The 16847-nt window shown below is 41.1% G+C and overlaps 1 long non-coding RNA gene across 2 annotated transcripts in view; it reads right to left on the bottom strand.

Moving 5' to 3' along the window:
• Positions 1-789: 789 nt before the first annotated feature.
• Positions 790-16847, bottom strand: part of LOC126951566 (uncharacterized) — a 406759-nt gene continuing 390701 nt past the window's right edge. For both annotated transcript variants that reach the window (XR_007724529.1, XR_007724530.1), the window contains one exon: positions 790-989. This is a non-coding gene — a long non-coding RNA (uncharacterized LOC126951566). The remainder of the gene's footprint in view (positions 990-16847) is intronic.

Here is a 16847-nt window from a genome sequence, read left to right as displayed (position 1 = left end):
GATGTGTCCTGGAAAGGGAACTAGCTGGCATGGGGCAAAGAAGGAAGGAGAGACAAATACATTTCATATACACAATTTTGGAGTTCTTAACATTTTGCCCCATTGGCAGGTATTACATATTAAAAAGTAATTGATTTAAAGTCAGAATTTTAAATCGTATGTGTAAAAGGAAAAAATACATATGAAGTTGGTAACAAACCAGTAACTGTTGCTATGCTAAATTATCAGTGGAATAGTTTTTTCAATGTCTCTTTCACTAAACCTTTCATAATGTTGTGATATAACTTGTAATTTTAAATGGAAATTATTTCTAAATTTCATGCACAATATCAAACCAAAATGCAGCAAATGAGATTATTCCATTTTAAACTGGCATATAACCACAATATTGAAGGCGCATAAAGCTAATTTCTCTTATTAGGAGAAATAACCAAGGAGAAAAGAGGAATTAGAGAAGTCCAATTACATTGCATGAGAGAAATTGACAGAACAAAATCTTCCTGTAACATTAAAAGGCTTCAAGCAAAGCCCGAAAGCTCTGTGAGACTTAGAGCTAACACTTCCATTCCCAACAGCTTGGAGAGCAACACTCTTGTTGCACCGGCACTCAGGTGCAACTATAGACACATGCAACTATTTACTTGCAAAAATAGACAAGTAATGCATATGTATTGCAAACTTCGCAATTACTTGTCTATTTTTTAAAGTTAACCTAGTAAAGAGTAGATACATATTTTGCTTTATTTTAAATTAGTTCTTTCTCCCTGATACACAAGTCCAGGGAAGATCCCAGCAGCCTCTACTTCCAGAAGACAGCTACACATACAGCACAATAACCATCAGAAATAACATCTCCCACTATCACACTTGCTGAGGCACTCAAGTCCTCAAGAAGAAAAAAAAAATAGACCTTAATTTTCTTACCACTGTGTAGTGTGTTCTTGGAATTCAGAAGCCAGGTTGCGCTTTTTTCTTTCAACCGGAGAACTCTAAAAGGGGAAAAGAGTAAAACAATTGAAAGCATGTTGCTTAAAAGCTATCCTGAGCTGTTGAGTGGGGAATAAAATAGTACATTAAAATGATCCAAACTATCAAACAGAACTATTTTCACCCATCATTGGATAGTGACACATAACTCAGACTGTGCCGACTTGCATGGTGAGGTTAAGTTGCAGGGTTTCAGCCACTCATTAATCCTAAGGAAACTCACAAGGCATATTTATATTATTCCATCACTTAAGACAACTTTAATCCAGTCCCCCATTCCATTTTCATTTCTAGTCTTGAAATACTTAACACAAGGTAAATTGATTACAGAATAAAGTAACACTCTTGGCATAGAATTTAATTTTGCAGTTTATTCATTTTAATTGGTGACTATACTCAAAACCCCTGACAAACAAGAAATTTGAAAGATCTGATGATTAAACTGTTAATCCAAACTTCCTCCTGCATAAAAAATTGTAATTTTTAGGACTAAAACCAAAAGGCAGACTTTGAATATATTTGTATTTCTTTTCATGTTCAAGAAATCACTTAACTAATCACTCGTATCAGTCTTATACATAAAATTTAGAGTTTTAAAAGTTTTTTTCAAAGGCTGCCATTAGGTGATCTGGCAATATCTAATAAAATTAAAAATACATAAGGCCAGGCACCATGGCTCATGCCTGTAACCCCAGTCCTTTGGAAGGCCAAGGTGGGGATATTGCTTGAGCCTGGGAGTTCTAGACAAGCCTAGGCAACATAGAGAGAGACTCAGACTCCACAAAAAATTTTTAAACATTAACCAGGCATGGGCATGCATGCCTGTAGTTCCAACTACTTGTGAGGCTGAGGCAGGAAGATTCTTTGAGTTCAGAAAGTCGAGGCTGAAGTGAGCGGTGATTATGCCACTGCACTCCAGCGTGAGTGACAGAGCAAAACCTTGTCCCAAAAAATAAAATAAAATAAAATTCTTATGCTACAATTCCATTTCTGGGGATCTGTAAAGGCACATGCACCATGACACTCATTACAGCATTGCCATTTGGAGGTCAAGAACTAGAAACCATGTTAATGCCCATAGATGAAAGAATGGTGGGATAAATCCATGGAGCAATGTTATATTCACTGGACAGAATATGAAGCATTCATGGAATGTAATTAAATAGCATTAATTATATGTTAAAGAATTTTGTCAATGATTTTGATTGGGAAAAGCAGTAGGCAGAAAGAGAGCAAAACGGTTTTGTAATAAAATGGTTACTCTCTCTATATACATATATATATAAATATGTGTATATATGTAGATATTATATATATCTATATATATACACATATATATACATATATAAACAAATTGTAAAACTAAGCCTTCGTATCAATTATTCCCAATCAAGAGTGATATTGCCTGCTAGAGATATTTCATGATGTCTGGAGACATCAAGGCTGTGGGGAGCATGCTCTTAGCACCTGGTGAGTGGAGGCCAGGGATCCCGATAAACATGCCTCAGCTCACAGGACAGCCCCCCACCTCAAAGACCTATCTGGCTCATGTGTCAATAGCACTGAGGCTGAGACATTCCTGTATGTGGAGATCATATGATTTTATAATTAAATTACATATGTATAGAAAATGTTTGGAAGCTCACACACCAGATTGTCCACGTAGCTCATCTAGTGAGAGATAGGGGTGGGGATGAAGGCTGAGATGCTAGTGGAGAGGAAGAAGTAGTAGATGGAGGTGCCCAGGTTAGGGTCAGTTTTATAATACAATCTTTTCTCTTATATCTTGATATGCTTCAGCTCTGTGTTCCCACCCAAATCTCCTCTTGTAGCTCCCATAATTCTCACACATTGAGGGAGGAACCCAGTGGGAGACAATTGAATCATGGGAGTGGGTCTTTCGCATGCTGTTCTTGTGATAGTGAATGTGTTTCATGAGATCTAACGTTTTTAAAAAGGGAAGTTTCCCTGCACAAGCTCTCTCTTTGCCTGCTGCCATCCACGTAATATGTGACTTGCTCCTCCTTGCCTCCTGCCATGATTGTGAGGCCTCCCCAGCCGTGTGAAACTGTAAGTCCAATTAAACCTCTTTCTTTTGTAAATTGCCCAGTCTTGGGTATGTCTTTATCAGCAATGTGAAAACAGACGAATACATACCTGTATCAAATTACCTTGAAATTATTACAGTCATGTCTCTTTTTGTTTCTTAGATGCAGTAAAGTAAAGGCATAACTTTAAAATTTCACTAAACCACACTCTTCCCAGATAAATGAAAAATAAACCCAACTTGGAAGGAAATCCCAACTTAAAGGCCATCAAAGGGAGAGAAATGATAACTTAGCCAGTCTGGTCTTTGGTCAATCTTTGTACAATATTGCTTCTATTCTCCTAAATAATCTTGTTGATTTCAGTTAATTTAAACTGGCCTCACCCTCTTTCACTGTTCATATAAGTAGTTTGGTATTTTTATTACATGATAGGGCATTCAATTTTAAATATAGCAGAGCACCAAAAATATGGAAAGTCATTCATTAACTTTGCACAGATGTGAGTATGGCTCTTGTAGTTGTTCCACTTTTCCTGCTAGCAAATCCACAAGATACACTTCAAAATGAGTATTCTGCCTTATGTCAGATGTGAACCACACCCAGTCAATGCCGTTTCTGAACTAAGAGGTAGTACTTTTTGTCATCTTTCCTAAACTGTTAGTCTTTAGGTGTTTTGTGCAGATTTTAGCAAAAGCACAGAACTTCATTGTATTCTGAGTAAACCTTTCTTTGACGAAAACCATTGTGAGGCTTGTATATGGCTATATGGCATTACGGTCAGATGTCAGTGCCACCAAGAAAAAGTACCTATTCTCACTAAATGCCACACGTCAGGTTACTGCATACACATAAAACACTAGGAACACAGAGGGTGCTATGGGAGGCCAAACTGATCCTCACTATTCATCAGGGGAAAATAACATTTTTTTGGTACTCCTATTTCTAACTCTTTCCAGGCCCTTGCCCCTTGATTCCATTCATCCTGCTCTCACTGGGGTGATAAATTCTCCTTCTCCCATCTTTTGCTCCCATCAGTTCTTCTCTCACTCCTTCCTGATGATTTTATTTTATTGTGGAGTATTTCCTTACCGGACTGCAATGTTTTGTAATTCTCAGCATAAAGTATTTTTCCACCTGAAGTCTCCTTACCCAAATATCTATCCTCAAGCTATTGTCTGATTACACTTCCAATCTCATGAAGATGCTGTTCCCAGTCCAGCCTACATATCCACACTCATTTGTGTGTACTAAGTGCTTGTTTTCTGATTACCCCTCTGATGAGATGACACCACAACCCTTTGATACCCACTCTGTTCTGATTCTCAAGGTCTATTTTAACTTTCTTGGTTATGTCACAAAACACAGATTATAAGACTATCAGAGTAAAGCTGGGAGCACTGGCCCACAGTAGCCAATAGGTTTCAATTCCCCTGCTAATGCCATTCATTGGAAAGTTTGCTTTTGCAGTGTCCAGAGGAATGCCTGTGGGGGAGGCCACCATGATGCACTGGCAGTGTTGGCATCAGTAGAAGTGGGTAGTGGCAGTGGACATGGCCAGCACCTGTTTATTGCCCAAAACTAGTCATAACGGACCTTTCGATGGCAGGGAAAATCTAGGGTTTATGTGCCTGGTCTATGTCCCTGAAGTGCATTTAATTTAAGAGTGTGGATATATACATAGACATGCACACAAACTACATGTGTGTGTCTCCAATGTGGAAAAGACTAAAAGTGTTTGTAAGCTGTAGACAAGATACTAGCAGAGATTTCTTCTTGTTTCTTCCACATTTTCCAGGAAAGTCCAAATTCCTTCCTGACATAACCTTCTTCCCTAGCCGTCTGTTGGGCAACTCTTTGAAGAACCTCCCAGAACATGCTTCTTGCCAGCTCTCGTGACTGGTTCCTTCAATGTATGCAAGTGTCCGATCAAAGGTCACTGTGATGGTTAATATTAGGTGTCAACTTGATTGGATTTGAAGGATGCCTACATGGCTAGTAAAGTATTGCTTTTGGATGTGTCTGTGTAAGTGTTGCCAGAGGAGACCGACATTTGAGCAGGTGGACTGGGAGAGAAAGACCCACCCTCAATGTGGGTGGGCACCACCCAATTGGCTGCCAACATGACTAGAACAAAACAGACAGAAGGGATTTGCCTTGTCTCAGATGAGACTTTGGACTTTACACTTTTGAGTTAATGCTGGAATGAGTTAAGACTTTGGGGGACTGTTGGGAAGGCATGAGTATATTTCGTAATGTGAGAGGGACATGAGATTTGAAGGGGCCAGGGGCAGAATGATATGGTTTGAATCTGTGTCCCCACTAAATTTCATGTGGAATTGTAATCCCAATGCTGGAGGAAGGGCCTGGTGGAAGGTGAGTGGATTATGAAGGCGGAGTTCCCACGAATGGTTTATCACCATCCCCTTGGTGCTGTTCTTGTGACAGTGAGTGAATGAGTTATCACAAGACCTGGTTGTTGTACAAGTGTGTGGCACCTCCCTGCTGTCTCTCTTCCTCCTGCTCCAGCCATGTAAGACTCCTGCTTCCCCATTACCTTCTGCCATGATTGTTAAGATTCCTGAGGCCCCCCCGGAAGCAGAAGCCACTATGCTTCCTGTATAATCTGCGGAACCATGAGTCAATTAAACCTCTTGATATGGTTTGGCTGTGTCCCCACCCAAATCTCATCTTGAATTGTAGCTCCCATAATTCCCGCATGTTAGGGGAGGGACCCAGTGGGAGATAATTGAATCATGGTGATGGTTCCCCTATATTGTTCTCATTGCAGTGAATAAGTCTCATGAGATCGGATTGTTTGATAAGGGAAACCCCTTTCACTTGGCCCTCACTCTTCTCTTGCCTGCCACCCTATGAGATGTGCCTTTCACCTATCATTATGATTGTGAGCCCTCCCCAGCAACATGGAACTGTGAGTCCATTAAACCTCTTTCTTTGGTAAATTGCCCAGTCTTGGGTATGTCTTTATCAGTGGCATGAAAACAGACTAATACACCTCTTTTCTTACAAATTACCCAGTCTCAGTTATTTCCTTACAGCAGTGTGAGAATGGACTAATACAGTCACCTCCTCAGAGAAGCCATGTCTGACTGCTGTATGAACAGGGCCTGGCCCTGCCTCCTGGCTGTTCATCCCAGCCTCACTCTATTCTATAAGCCAGCATCATTTTCTTCACAGCATGTGTCCCCTTCTGATGTAACACTATCAGTGTTTGCTGGGTTATGTGAATCTTAACCCTGTGTTCATCCCCTGCCCATGCTCACTGTGTTGTGATCACCACCATGGGAAAGGCTGGGCTGTCCTCTGGACCAGGCATCTACCACAGGGCAAGGCATGAGGTGGACACTGGACAGAGGTTCATGCAATTTCTTAATCTGTTTTCTGTACAGATGAGGAAGAAAGGCCCAGAGAGATGATATAACCCAGCCAAGGTCACTCAGCAAATACTAATAAGTGAACATTTCATTTGAGCCCAGAATCCTTTACCCTCAAGCATTGGCTCAGATTTAATTTACTTTGTTTTGTTTTGTCTTTCAGAAAAAACTATAAATAACTGAGGCAGACTGTTTTTTCCCCAAGGGAAGTCCAGAAAAGTGACTGTATATTCTATGAAGAACATAAGTATGTCTCAGTCATGAGCCAGACATTTTCAAGTAATTCTCAGGAATTCTCAAGGAATTCTGAGTTCTGACCTTCCCCTTCCCATGGTGAACTCAGAGCCACAAAGTCTGCTGCACACAGACCTTCTACAGATGCAAATCTGAGAGCCCTGTTGGCTCAAAGGTATCCCTGCCGCTTATGCTAAGTTGCTTTGCCTCAGCTTCCAAAAAACCTCACTGAAAAAGTAGGCTCAAATTCTAATACCCCTTATCTTGAGTCCCTGAGACAAGTCATCTCCTTCCCCCAAGGCTCCCATCATCTCCTTCTCCTTCTCCCTCGTCTTCCTCCTCCTCTTCTTCTTCCTATTCTCTCATTTGGCTCTTCATTTGTGTTTCTATTGTTCCTTGCACCTAGTTCTTTTACAACATCCATGGCACTTCATACTGTTAGGTATTTGGTTATATACACAGTGAGCATCCTAGATTTCAGAACCAAGCACGTGCCAAGTGCCTTATATGTTACAAAGTTAATTTATTTAATCCTCCCAATACATTTATGCAGCCAATATTTGTATCCCAGTTTTAAAGATTAAGGCAACTGGGTCTCAGACAGATGAATTCACTTGCCCCCTGATAATAGAGCTCACAGAGACAGCCCGTCCCAAAGTCCAGTTCATCTCTTTACATCCTTGTAAGTCATTATAATCCCTTTGTGACTTACATGAAATGCAGAATGGGGAGAGGGTGTAGGGAGAATGGGAGACAGGCAGGCAGTACAGAAGAGGTAAGAGATTGGGCGTTGGAGGAGACTTTGTGTTTGAATCTTTATGAACTATGGACACATGAGGTAACCATGCCAAGCTTCACAATTCTCTTACAAGCTTTACAAATTTCTCTTTCAAAAAGTAAAGACAGAATAATATTTTCCTCATAAAACTGATATGATTAAATAAGAAAATATATGAAATGTATATTTGCCCCAGAGTCTAAAGGATAAGTGATGCGTAAATACATTATCTAGGAAACGCCAGAGGGGCGCCAGTGTGTACATCGGCGGGGCTGAGTATCTGGAGGCCCTGGTTTTGGGCCTGCGTGTAAAACCGTAAGGTATAACAAGATAGGAGTCCTGAGCTGTTCTGACCCTGGAGATGAGGGCTTAACTACAAGTGCCTATTATTACCATGTCTTCCCCAGCCACCGACAAGCCAGAATGCCTAAGATCGTCAGACTGCCAGGAACAGCTGGAAGGACACCAGCATATGATAGGGGACAGAGATCCAGAGCACTTCAGGAGACCACGGAGAGCAGGCACCATCTTCCACTGAAGGGCAGGCTGTTATTAATCGGGGAAAATAATTGTTCTCAAAATCCTGGTTCTTTTAAAATGCAACTACCATATTTTATTTTTCTAGTGAGTAGAGTCACCAAATTTAGCAAATAAAAACGCGCTATAGCTAGTTACATTTGAACTTTAGGTAAGCAACGAGTGAATTTTTATTGTAAGCATTTCCCATGGGATATTTGGTAACCTTAGCTCTGAGCAATGTTGATTTCTAGGTATCCCTTCTCTAGTTTAACCATCGGAGATGTGACTGTGTTTGAAAACATTGGTTCCCAGATGTCATAGGAATGGTTGATAAAGGATGGCTCTTACAACTCTGAATCAAGGAAAGGTCCAGGAACTCACAAGTATTCTACATCTTAACTGCTGTCCCCAAACAGCACTGCTATTGCTATTCTTAATTCTCTCTGCAGTGGCAACTAAAACCCCTCATTCTGCACACGTGAAGTGTCTCTCCACTGTACATTGTTTGTTTCCTTTTAATTTTCAAAATTCATATTCTTCACATTAAAATACCAGACACTCACATTAAGACAGAGCCTCTGTCTGTGGCTCAGGCTGGAGTGCTGTGGTACAATCATAGCTCTCTGCAGCCTTGACTTTCTGGGCTCAAGCAATCCTCCCAATTGCCCCTTCCCTCGTAGCTGGACTACAAGCATGTGCCCCAACGCTCAGCTACTTTTAATAATTTTTTGTACAGACATGGTCTCGTTATGTTGCCCAGGCTGGCCTCAAACTCCTGAACTCAAGCAATCCACCTACCTTAGCCTCCCAAAATGTTGGAACTACACTGCACCCAGCTCTTTCTTCTAAATAAATAAACAACACTTTGATTTCTATTTTTAATCACTCCATCCCCATACGAGATCACTATTAATCCTCGTTGAAATTTCCCACAAATTCAGTGCTGTCTTTCTTCGCACTATCAGAAGTTACCCTTATGGCCTATGAGGAATTATCGGGTTGGTGCAAAAGTCATTGCGATTTTTGCCATTACTTTCAATGGCAAAAACAGCAATGACTTTTGCACCAACCTAATACAAATACTTAAGATTGTGATGTGAGTTCTTTAAAAGTTTGATTATCCCAAATTTGTATTTAAAAAAACTACTTTGAAACGTTTTAGGTAAGTATCTATGAGTCAAAATATTTGTGAAGGGGGAAAGTGACAATTTATCTGAATAGGAAAATAGTATTTCAAAGATCCTATCTCCAACCTTACTGAGGTATGACTCGCGAAGGGCAGTGAGAGACTGTTCCAGTTTTGCGTCTGGTTTCATGTCTCTATTCCACCCATATGTGGAGGTCATTTGATAAGCATGGGTCCGCCTCATGGCAGGGGCAGTTCCTTATCCATGCTCATGGCCCTAACAGTGGTCTTTCACATCATTCCTTGGGCAGAAACACATTTAATTATTGTTATGCAAGAAATGTATCCTTATAAACCATGGAACTTGTCAAAAGGCGGTTTGTAAACGTTTCTAATGCAAATAACCCTCTGGTGATTGACAGCAGTCCCTTCTAGGGCCTCTTGCCTGCAGTGCTGATTCAGTGGGGCGGGATGGCTGGTGGGTAGGGCGGGGGATGGGGGTGGGGTGGGGGGTGGTGAGGAGTGGGGCCAGGATCCTGAATTTTAACCACTACCCCAATCTGACCCAAGTGCCCCTGATTCTCTGAACGCAGTTCGAAGAATACTGCTGTCCCCTCTATAAACTGCTCCCAGATACAGGAAGACGCCAGCAAAGTGACAGAGAAGGCTTATAGGTTTAAGATCTTAAAAGAACTTCAATCCAGGGTTAAAGAGAAAAGCAAAACGAAAAGTTAAACTTCAGAAGGGTACCTCAGTCAAATGAGCCTTCCAGGGTTCCTTATTCTTCCCCAGTTCCTGAGCTTGATATTGACCTGGGAAAGGTCAGGCTTTAAAGTTAAATGCAGGCCGGGCACGGTGGCTCACGCCTGTAATCCCAGCACTTTGGGAGGCCGAGGCGGGCGGATCACCAGGTCAGGAGATCGAGACCACGGTAAAACCCCGTCTCTACTAAAAATACAAAAAATTAGCCGGCCGCGGTTGCGGGCGCCTGTAGTCCCAGCTACTCGGGAGGCTGACGCAGGAGAATGGCGTGAACCCGGGAGGCGGAGCTTGCAGTGAGCCGAGATGGCGCCACTGCACTCCAGCCTGGGGGACAGAGCGAGACTCCGTCTCAAAAAAAAAAAAAAAAAAAAAAAAAAGTTAAATGCAGAACTTTTTAAAAGCTACCTCTCTGGGGCCAATGAGGGTACACATGTGGGGCAGGACCCGGGGGGCCCTGCACCCCGGTCCTGCAGCACCTAGCAACCCAGCCTGGATCGGGCATGACTTGTCATGCCACAAAATTCCCCTCTGCATCTGAACATAGTCTTTCTTTCTCAGATACCCTCCATGGCCACTATTTTTCTACCACTGCTCTCTTCTGACCTAAACTGGTAAGTACAAGTTTTCCCTTTGTTACGCAGTACAGGCATGATCTGCTTTTATCATTCAATGGCAACAATATCTTGATATGGTTACTTGGTGTCCTCTGAAAATTATTTCTTCTCGGACACAGGTCGCGTTTTGATGCAAATAAAAAAACTGTTGTCAAGGACAATAAAAGTCTTGGCTTCCTGCAAATAGCAAAATTGAGATAAGGAAGCAAACTTCACAGCAACATAGCTGAGTGGGGCTCAGCTCCAGTGCCCGACCGCTTAGGTTTCATAGCTCCACCTCCACCATCGGACTACCCCTGGGTAAGTTAATGAACCTCTCTGTGCCTCGGTGTCCTCATATTTATTTATTTTTTATATCTCTTAATTTTTATTACTCATAAAAGCTTTAGTTTGAATTTAGCTCTCTGCCTCTGTGCTTGTTCCTTCAACACTTTTGACAACGATTTTCTGCTCCTCAATAAGAAAAGCATGCTTGATCCCTTCACAAGCACAGTTAGCACACATGGAACCACCACAGGCCCTCCTGACATGTTTCTGTGTTTTGGACAAGCTCATAAGATTTTAGGTCTCACAGCATGAAACCCTTGAACACTCTGAGTACAGATTTTGGTGCTATCCCAAGCTTCTTGGTGTAAAGGTAAACAATTTTACTACCACGGGTTCTGGGTAGCCGAATGTAGTGAGAAGCTGGATTGCGGGAAAACCTGTGACGGTTTGTCAAACACTGGACCATTCTGAGTGCCTCTAGACGTCGTCCCCAGAAGAGGAAAAAGCTCATCTTTAAATCAAAGAAAACTCCAGCACGGCCAGGCGCGGTGGCTCACACCTGTAATCCCAGGACTTTGGGAGGCTGAGGCGGGTAGATCACGAGGTCAGGAGTTCAAGACTAGCCTGGCCAAGATGGTGAAACCCCGTCTCTACTAAAAATACAAAAGAAAAGTAGCCGGGCGTGGTGGCACGCGCCTGTAATCCCAGCTACTCCAGAGGCTGAGGCAGAGAATTGCTTAAACCTGGAGGGGCAGAGGTTGCAGTGAGCCGAGATGGCTCCACGGCACTGCAGCCTGGGTGACAGAGAGAGACTGCGTCTCAAAAAATAAATAAATAAATAAATAAAACTCCAGCACCGATCTGGTGAGGAATGCTTTGAAATTTAGATGTCGGTTGATATCAAGTGCATAGAATCCAGTATGCTCAGTAAATATGAGCTGTCATCATCACAAGAAGAGAATGTTCAGAGCATTGATGCCTCCATCGGCTCCTATGAACAATGATCATAGTTCCTGTCTTTCTGTGACCTACTCAGTAAGAAACTATTATTGCCACTGGTTAGTTGCATCATTCCACTGGCCACGCTAAGTACATTCATGTCCCCTTCCTTCCGTAGGGCATGAACATATATGCAGTCTCTGAGACTCTGTTATGCCTATGCTTTTCAAACCTCCGTCAATTACAGATGTGTGTGTACGTGCATATGTGTATAACTGCAACTTTGAGAGCAATGTTTGTCCCCAAAATAAAACAAGGATTCATTCTCTCTGTCTGCCCTTCTCTGATTCTCCTATCTTTCCTCTTTCTCATTCTTTCTTCCATCCTTTGTCTCTGTCGCAGTCTCTCCCTCTTCCTCCCTGCGTCCATCTCCCTCTCCCTCTCTCTCTTTGTTTTTCTCTCTCTCACACATACGCTCCTAAAATAGAAGTATAGTATTAAGAAGAAAATAAGTAACTGCCTAATTTCCTAACATAAACATTTCATTTTATTTCCTATGGTTCCCCCCAACTACCCATGTGAAGAGAACTGAGAAACTATACTACCCTAGAAAATCAAATGACTAGAAATAAGCTTGCAACAGTCAATCTTTAAAATCCTTTCATTCCTTCCCTACACTTTCTCTCCCTTAGCTGTGTACCATTTGCCTGTAAGGCTGGGTGTCCTGGAAAATAAATGAACATGTAGATTTGCCCATAGAGAAGCCATGCTTTCTCTGCAACTCAATTGTTACTAAATACTTCAGAGCCATCATTTGGTAAGATGAGCTAATAACCACCCTTCATCCTAACTCCTTTAATTCTTTGCCCTTAAACTGCCAACAGGGAGGAAAAGTTGGAAAGCCCCAAATTCTTTCATTGGGGCTGTACCTGCAAGCATTACACTTGTAAATGAAGCCTCAAAGGCACATACAATGGAATAGTGAGGAACGTCGCAGAAGAAGTCATCTAAATATGCCATGAGGAGTTGTGCAGCTTCAGAATCCAGTGGACTTTTTTCAAAGGGAGAATGCAATTGGGGAAGAGAAAGTGGAAGACAGAGGGTCTGAGATCATAAAGTCTTATTCTGATGAGAACTAAAACATTTCCTAGAAACCAGAATGGGAAGTCAGTTTTTACAGGTCCTAGCATTTCACAACTTCCGAAGATGTGCAGGTGGCTAAAACTGACTTTTTATTTCTTGAAAAAAAAATCTACCTGGCATTGCATTTGCAAGAGGGCTCAGGCCTGCTGCTGCTTTGTGTCAGAATAATTATCACCCAGAAGTCCACGGTACCATTTTCTCATGAGAACTACACAATAGCCAAATTTTCTGGAAACTTAAAACATCTCAAAATGCATGGTACACTTTTTTTTTTTTTAACCAAAATTTCCCTAAAATATACTGTTTTACAAGGTTAATTCCTAGAATTACAGAGGAAAAAACCCTGAAATTTTGAGTTCATGCAGAAGAAATTAACTACAGTAGCTTGTACTTTCTGAAATCATATTCTGTGACTTTGTTATAAAAGTTCCAGGCTAGGCATGGTGGCTCACGCCTATAATCCCAACACTAAGGGAGGCTGAGGTGGGAGGATCACTTGAGGCCAGGAGTTTGAGACCAGCCTGGGCAACATATTAAGACCCTGTTTCTACAAAAAATTAAAAAATAGCCAGCTGTGGTGGCACATGCTTGTGGAAGCTACAGGAGGATTGCTTGAGCCCTGGATTTCAAGGCTTCAGTGTGAGCTGTGATTGTGCCACTGCACTCCAGCCTGGACAACAGAGCAAGACTCTGTCTCAAAAACAAACAAACAAAAAATCCAGCATATATAAAATACTTTCTTGTTTTTCTGACCAGGGTTTCAAAAAGGGAACAACCCAAATGTGATGGTCTACCTAGTAAATCACAACCCTATTCATATCTATAAACTCAAGTTGCTTAACAAAGGCAAATTAGGATTTTTTTTCTCTTTAAGTATTTGTTAACACCTGTAAAGAATGGGACACAGTGGAAACTTGATGCAATATATACTAACAACCAGTGTCAAAATGAAGAGTCCAGGCACAGTGGCTCATGACTGTAATCCCAGCACTTTGGGATGCTGAGGCTGGCGGATCACAAGGTCAAGAGATCGAGACCATCCTGGTCAACATGGTGAAACCCCGTCTCTATTAAAAATACAAAAATTAGCTGGGCATGGTGGCAGGTGCCTGTAGTTCCAGCTAGTCGGGAGGCTGAGGTAGGAGAATCGCTTGAACCCGGGAAGCAGAGGTTGCAGTGAGCCGAGATCACGCCATTGCACTCCAGCCTGGGCAACAGAGCAAGACGCCATTTCAAATAAATAAATTAATTAATTAAAATAAAATAAAATGAAGAATGTAACTGAAAGAAATAAATATGACGTAAAGAGAGATTTATTTGTATATTATTTCCCTAAGACAATTTCCTTCTAGAAACTTCTAGAAGTTGAATGACTGTGCAAAAGTATCTTCTTGTTTCTTAACTCGTATTGCTGGGATGCATTTCACTGAAAGTGGTAAAGTGGAATGAGATCTCTGCTTCCGTTAGTTACTCTCAAATTGAATGGCTGGTTAACAAAAGCCGTCTTAGGTATGAGTAGCTCAAAAACCTCCTCTACATATTACAAAGCCCTACAACAAGTGAGCCCAGGAGGTCAATGAAAATGCAATGTATGGACTTTTCCTATCCAGGCAGGACTCATTTTCCATTGTTTTTATTTCTGAAATGAAGAGCATTTCCCAAGCTGTTTGAGGAAGTTGGGCTGCTTGATGATTTAAGAGACATGTGATGAACACCCAAGTTCTCCATCTTAGTCACCACATCAGCATCAGGGATGTGATAATAGCTGTACTGTCCTAAATGCATACTTTCCAAAGACTGGTCTTGTTTGTTGCTTTCTGGAAAGGAAGTGACCAATGCATGCCTTTCTTCTTTAGGAACATCCTCCATTATATGCAGCTTCAGTAAACATCTCCCTTTGGTTTGATTTCCCAGTCTTCAGACAATTAATTATACTCTTCAGGCTCCTAAGAGTAAAATCTAAATTCATTACTTTTTTTTTTTAATTTATGACTTTAAACAGAAAATTAATGTTACTGGAATAAACAGATCTTTAGAAATCAAGCCAGTAACTGTATCCCACCCACCCCCTACAAAACAAAACAAAACACACAATTAAAATAGAAAGTCAAACAAAAATTAAAAAGACAAAAATTAGACAAAAATTAAAAGCCAAAAGTGCTATGTAATTGTGTGTACAGTTTATCACCCTGTAAAGATCTAGATGAATTGGTGCAATGCAAATAAGACTTCAAATAAGTACATCAATTTTAAAAAGAAATGAATTCCTTTTCCCCCATAAAATTAGAAAGTGATAATAGGGAAAACAAGAAAATGTTGAAAAGATAACAGATGGGTTGGGGTTATTCTGTTTCAGACTTTACCCAAGAGAAAGCGATTGGAGAGTTGCCTAATCCTGGTATCATGTTTCCGGCTATGACAGGAAGAGAGAGATCATAATAGATAAAAATGGAAAATGTTGTGAAAAAATCAAATACTTCTAAGAAAGACAAAATGCAAGACTCAGCTGTGGTGAGTGTTAAAGGAAATGAGTGTCGCAACTAGATGAAGCTCAAGACATATATTTAAACATGTTCTAATGGCGGAACAGTGAGAAGAACAGCTAAGAATAATGGCCTAAGACGGTCTCAGAAACCCAGGGCCCAGCCCCTGACTCCTTACCCTCAGTGATTCTCCCCATCAAACCCCATGATCTGTCTTATTCTCAACACCTCCCTTGATGGAAGTCTAATCTCAGCTTCTAGATATTCTAACCAGAGGTCTAAGTCAATCCTTTCTGAAATTTAAATTCAATTCTTTTTTTTAACCTGACTCTCAAGAGAAAAATTCAGGTACTTTCTACTTCTAATTCCCTTCTCTAAACTGAAACATAATGTAATTTACTTACTCTTCTCCCCATGAAATAGCTTACAACTTTTTGACCTCTACCAATGGAATAACTCTCAAAAAAGTAAATGATCCTTACCCTCACACACCTACTCCTATGATCAGGTACCTCTGATAAATATTCAATTATGTTTTCCACTTCTTCCCAGGGAACTGCATGCAACAGAAACTGCAAATGGCATGTGAAAGTTTCCTAATTAAAAAATAAACCATATGAGTGATCGTCTGCTTAATGTCTTTCTCCTCACTGGAATACAGGGTCCATAACAGCAGAGACCCTGTCTCTCATTCTCAGCTGACCCATGGCAAGTACTGAATATGCATTTGCTGCATGTCTGGATCACTGAGTGAGGGAATGAATGGACCAACACAACTCAGGGCAGAATTTGTCTTTTCTCATAACCCCAGACTTTCCCATCTGTTTTGTTAACATGAGACACAACACTTCCAGAGAAGTGAACAAGCTAGCACTGAGGTCTGGGGGGCCTTCACGGAGAATGCTGGTGTTCTTGGAAAAACACGATAGTGGTCGAAGGAAAAGGAAATGCAGCCATCATTTGTTCCAAGGGAACTAAGCCTAAATCAAACACGTTTGACGACTCAGATGGGCTCCAAAAACAAATACAGAAATATTTATTACCCGAGTCGTTAGGCAGATTTAGAACAAGCAGACTTGTTTAGATCTCCTTTTATAAATAGAGTTAAGTACAATATGCCTTTTCAAAAATATATTTTCTAATTGTAAAGACTCTTGAGATTGTCTGGAAGAGAAAAAAATAATAAAAATAGCAACATTCCTTGAAACATACCTTTCTGATTACTCATGAATCCTCAGGAAAACATTTTGGGGTGAAAGATATTAGTATTTAGTTTAAAAATATAATCAGCAAATCCAGGAGAGAGCAGCTTCCCTGAAGATAGCTCCCAACACTGATCCCGGGATTGAAAGGGACGTGGAATGTTCCATCACCTCAATGACATCCTGGACCACCTGGGAACCAGCTGCCACTCTCATCTTTAACCCAGACACCAAGTTCACGGTCCTCATCAGGACCATGATCTTAACTTCAGATATGCATCAGAAGTAGAAGAAAAACAAAGCTGTGTTCTATAAACAGTAGTAGTATCTTACATTTTGCAGAGTGCCTTGCC

This window comes from Macaca thibetana, chromosome 3 (genome assembly GCF_024542745.1).
Source record: "Macaca thibetana thibetana isolate TM-01 chromosome 3, ASM2454274v1, whole genome shotgun sequence".
In the NCBI taxonomy this organism is placed as follows: Eukaryota; Metazoa; Chordata; class Mammalia; order Primates; family Cercopithecidae; genus Macaca; species Macaca thibetana.
Note: the sequence above shows the minus strand (reverse complement) of the source record. Positions and strands in the feature narration are given on the sequence as shown.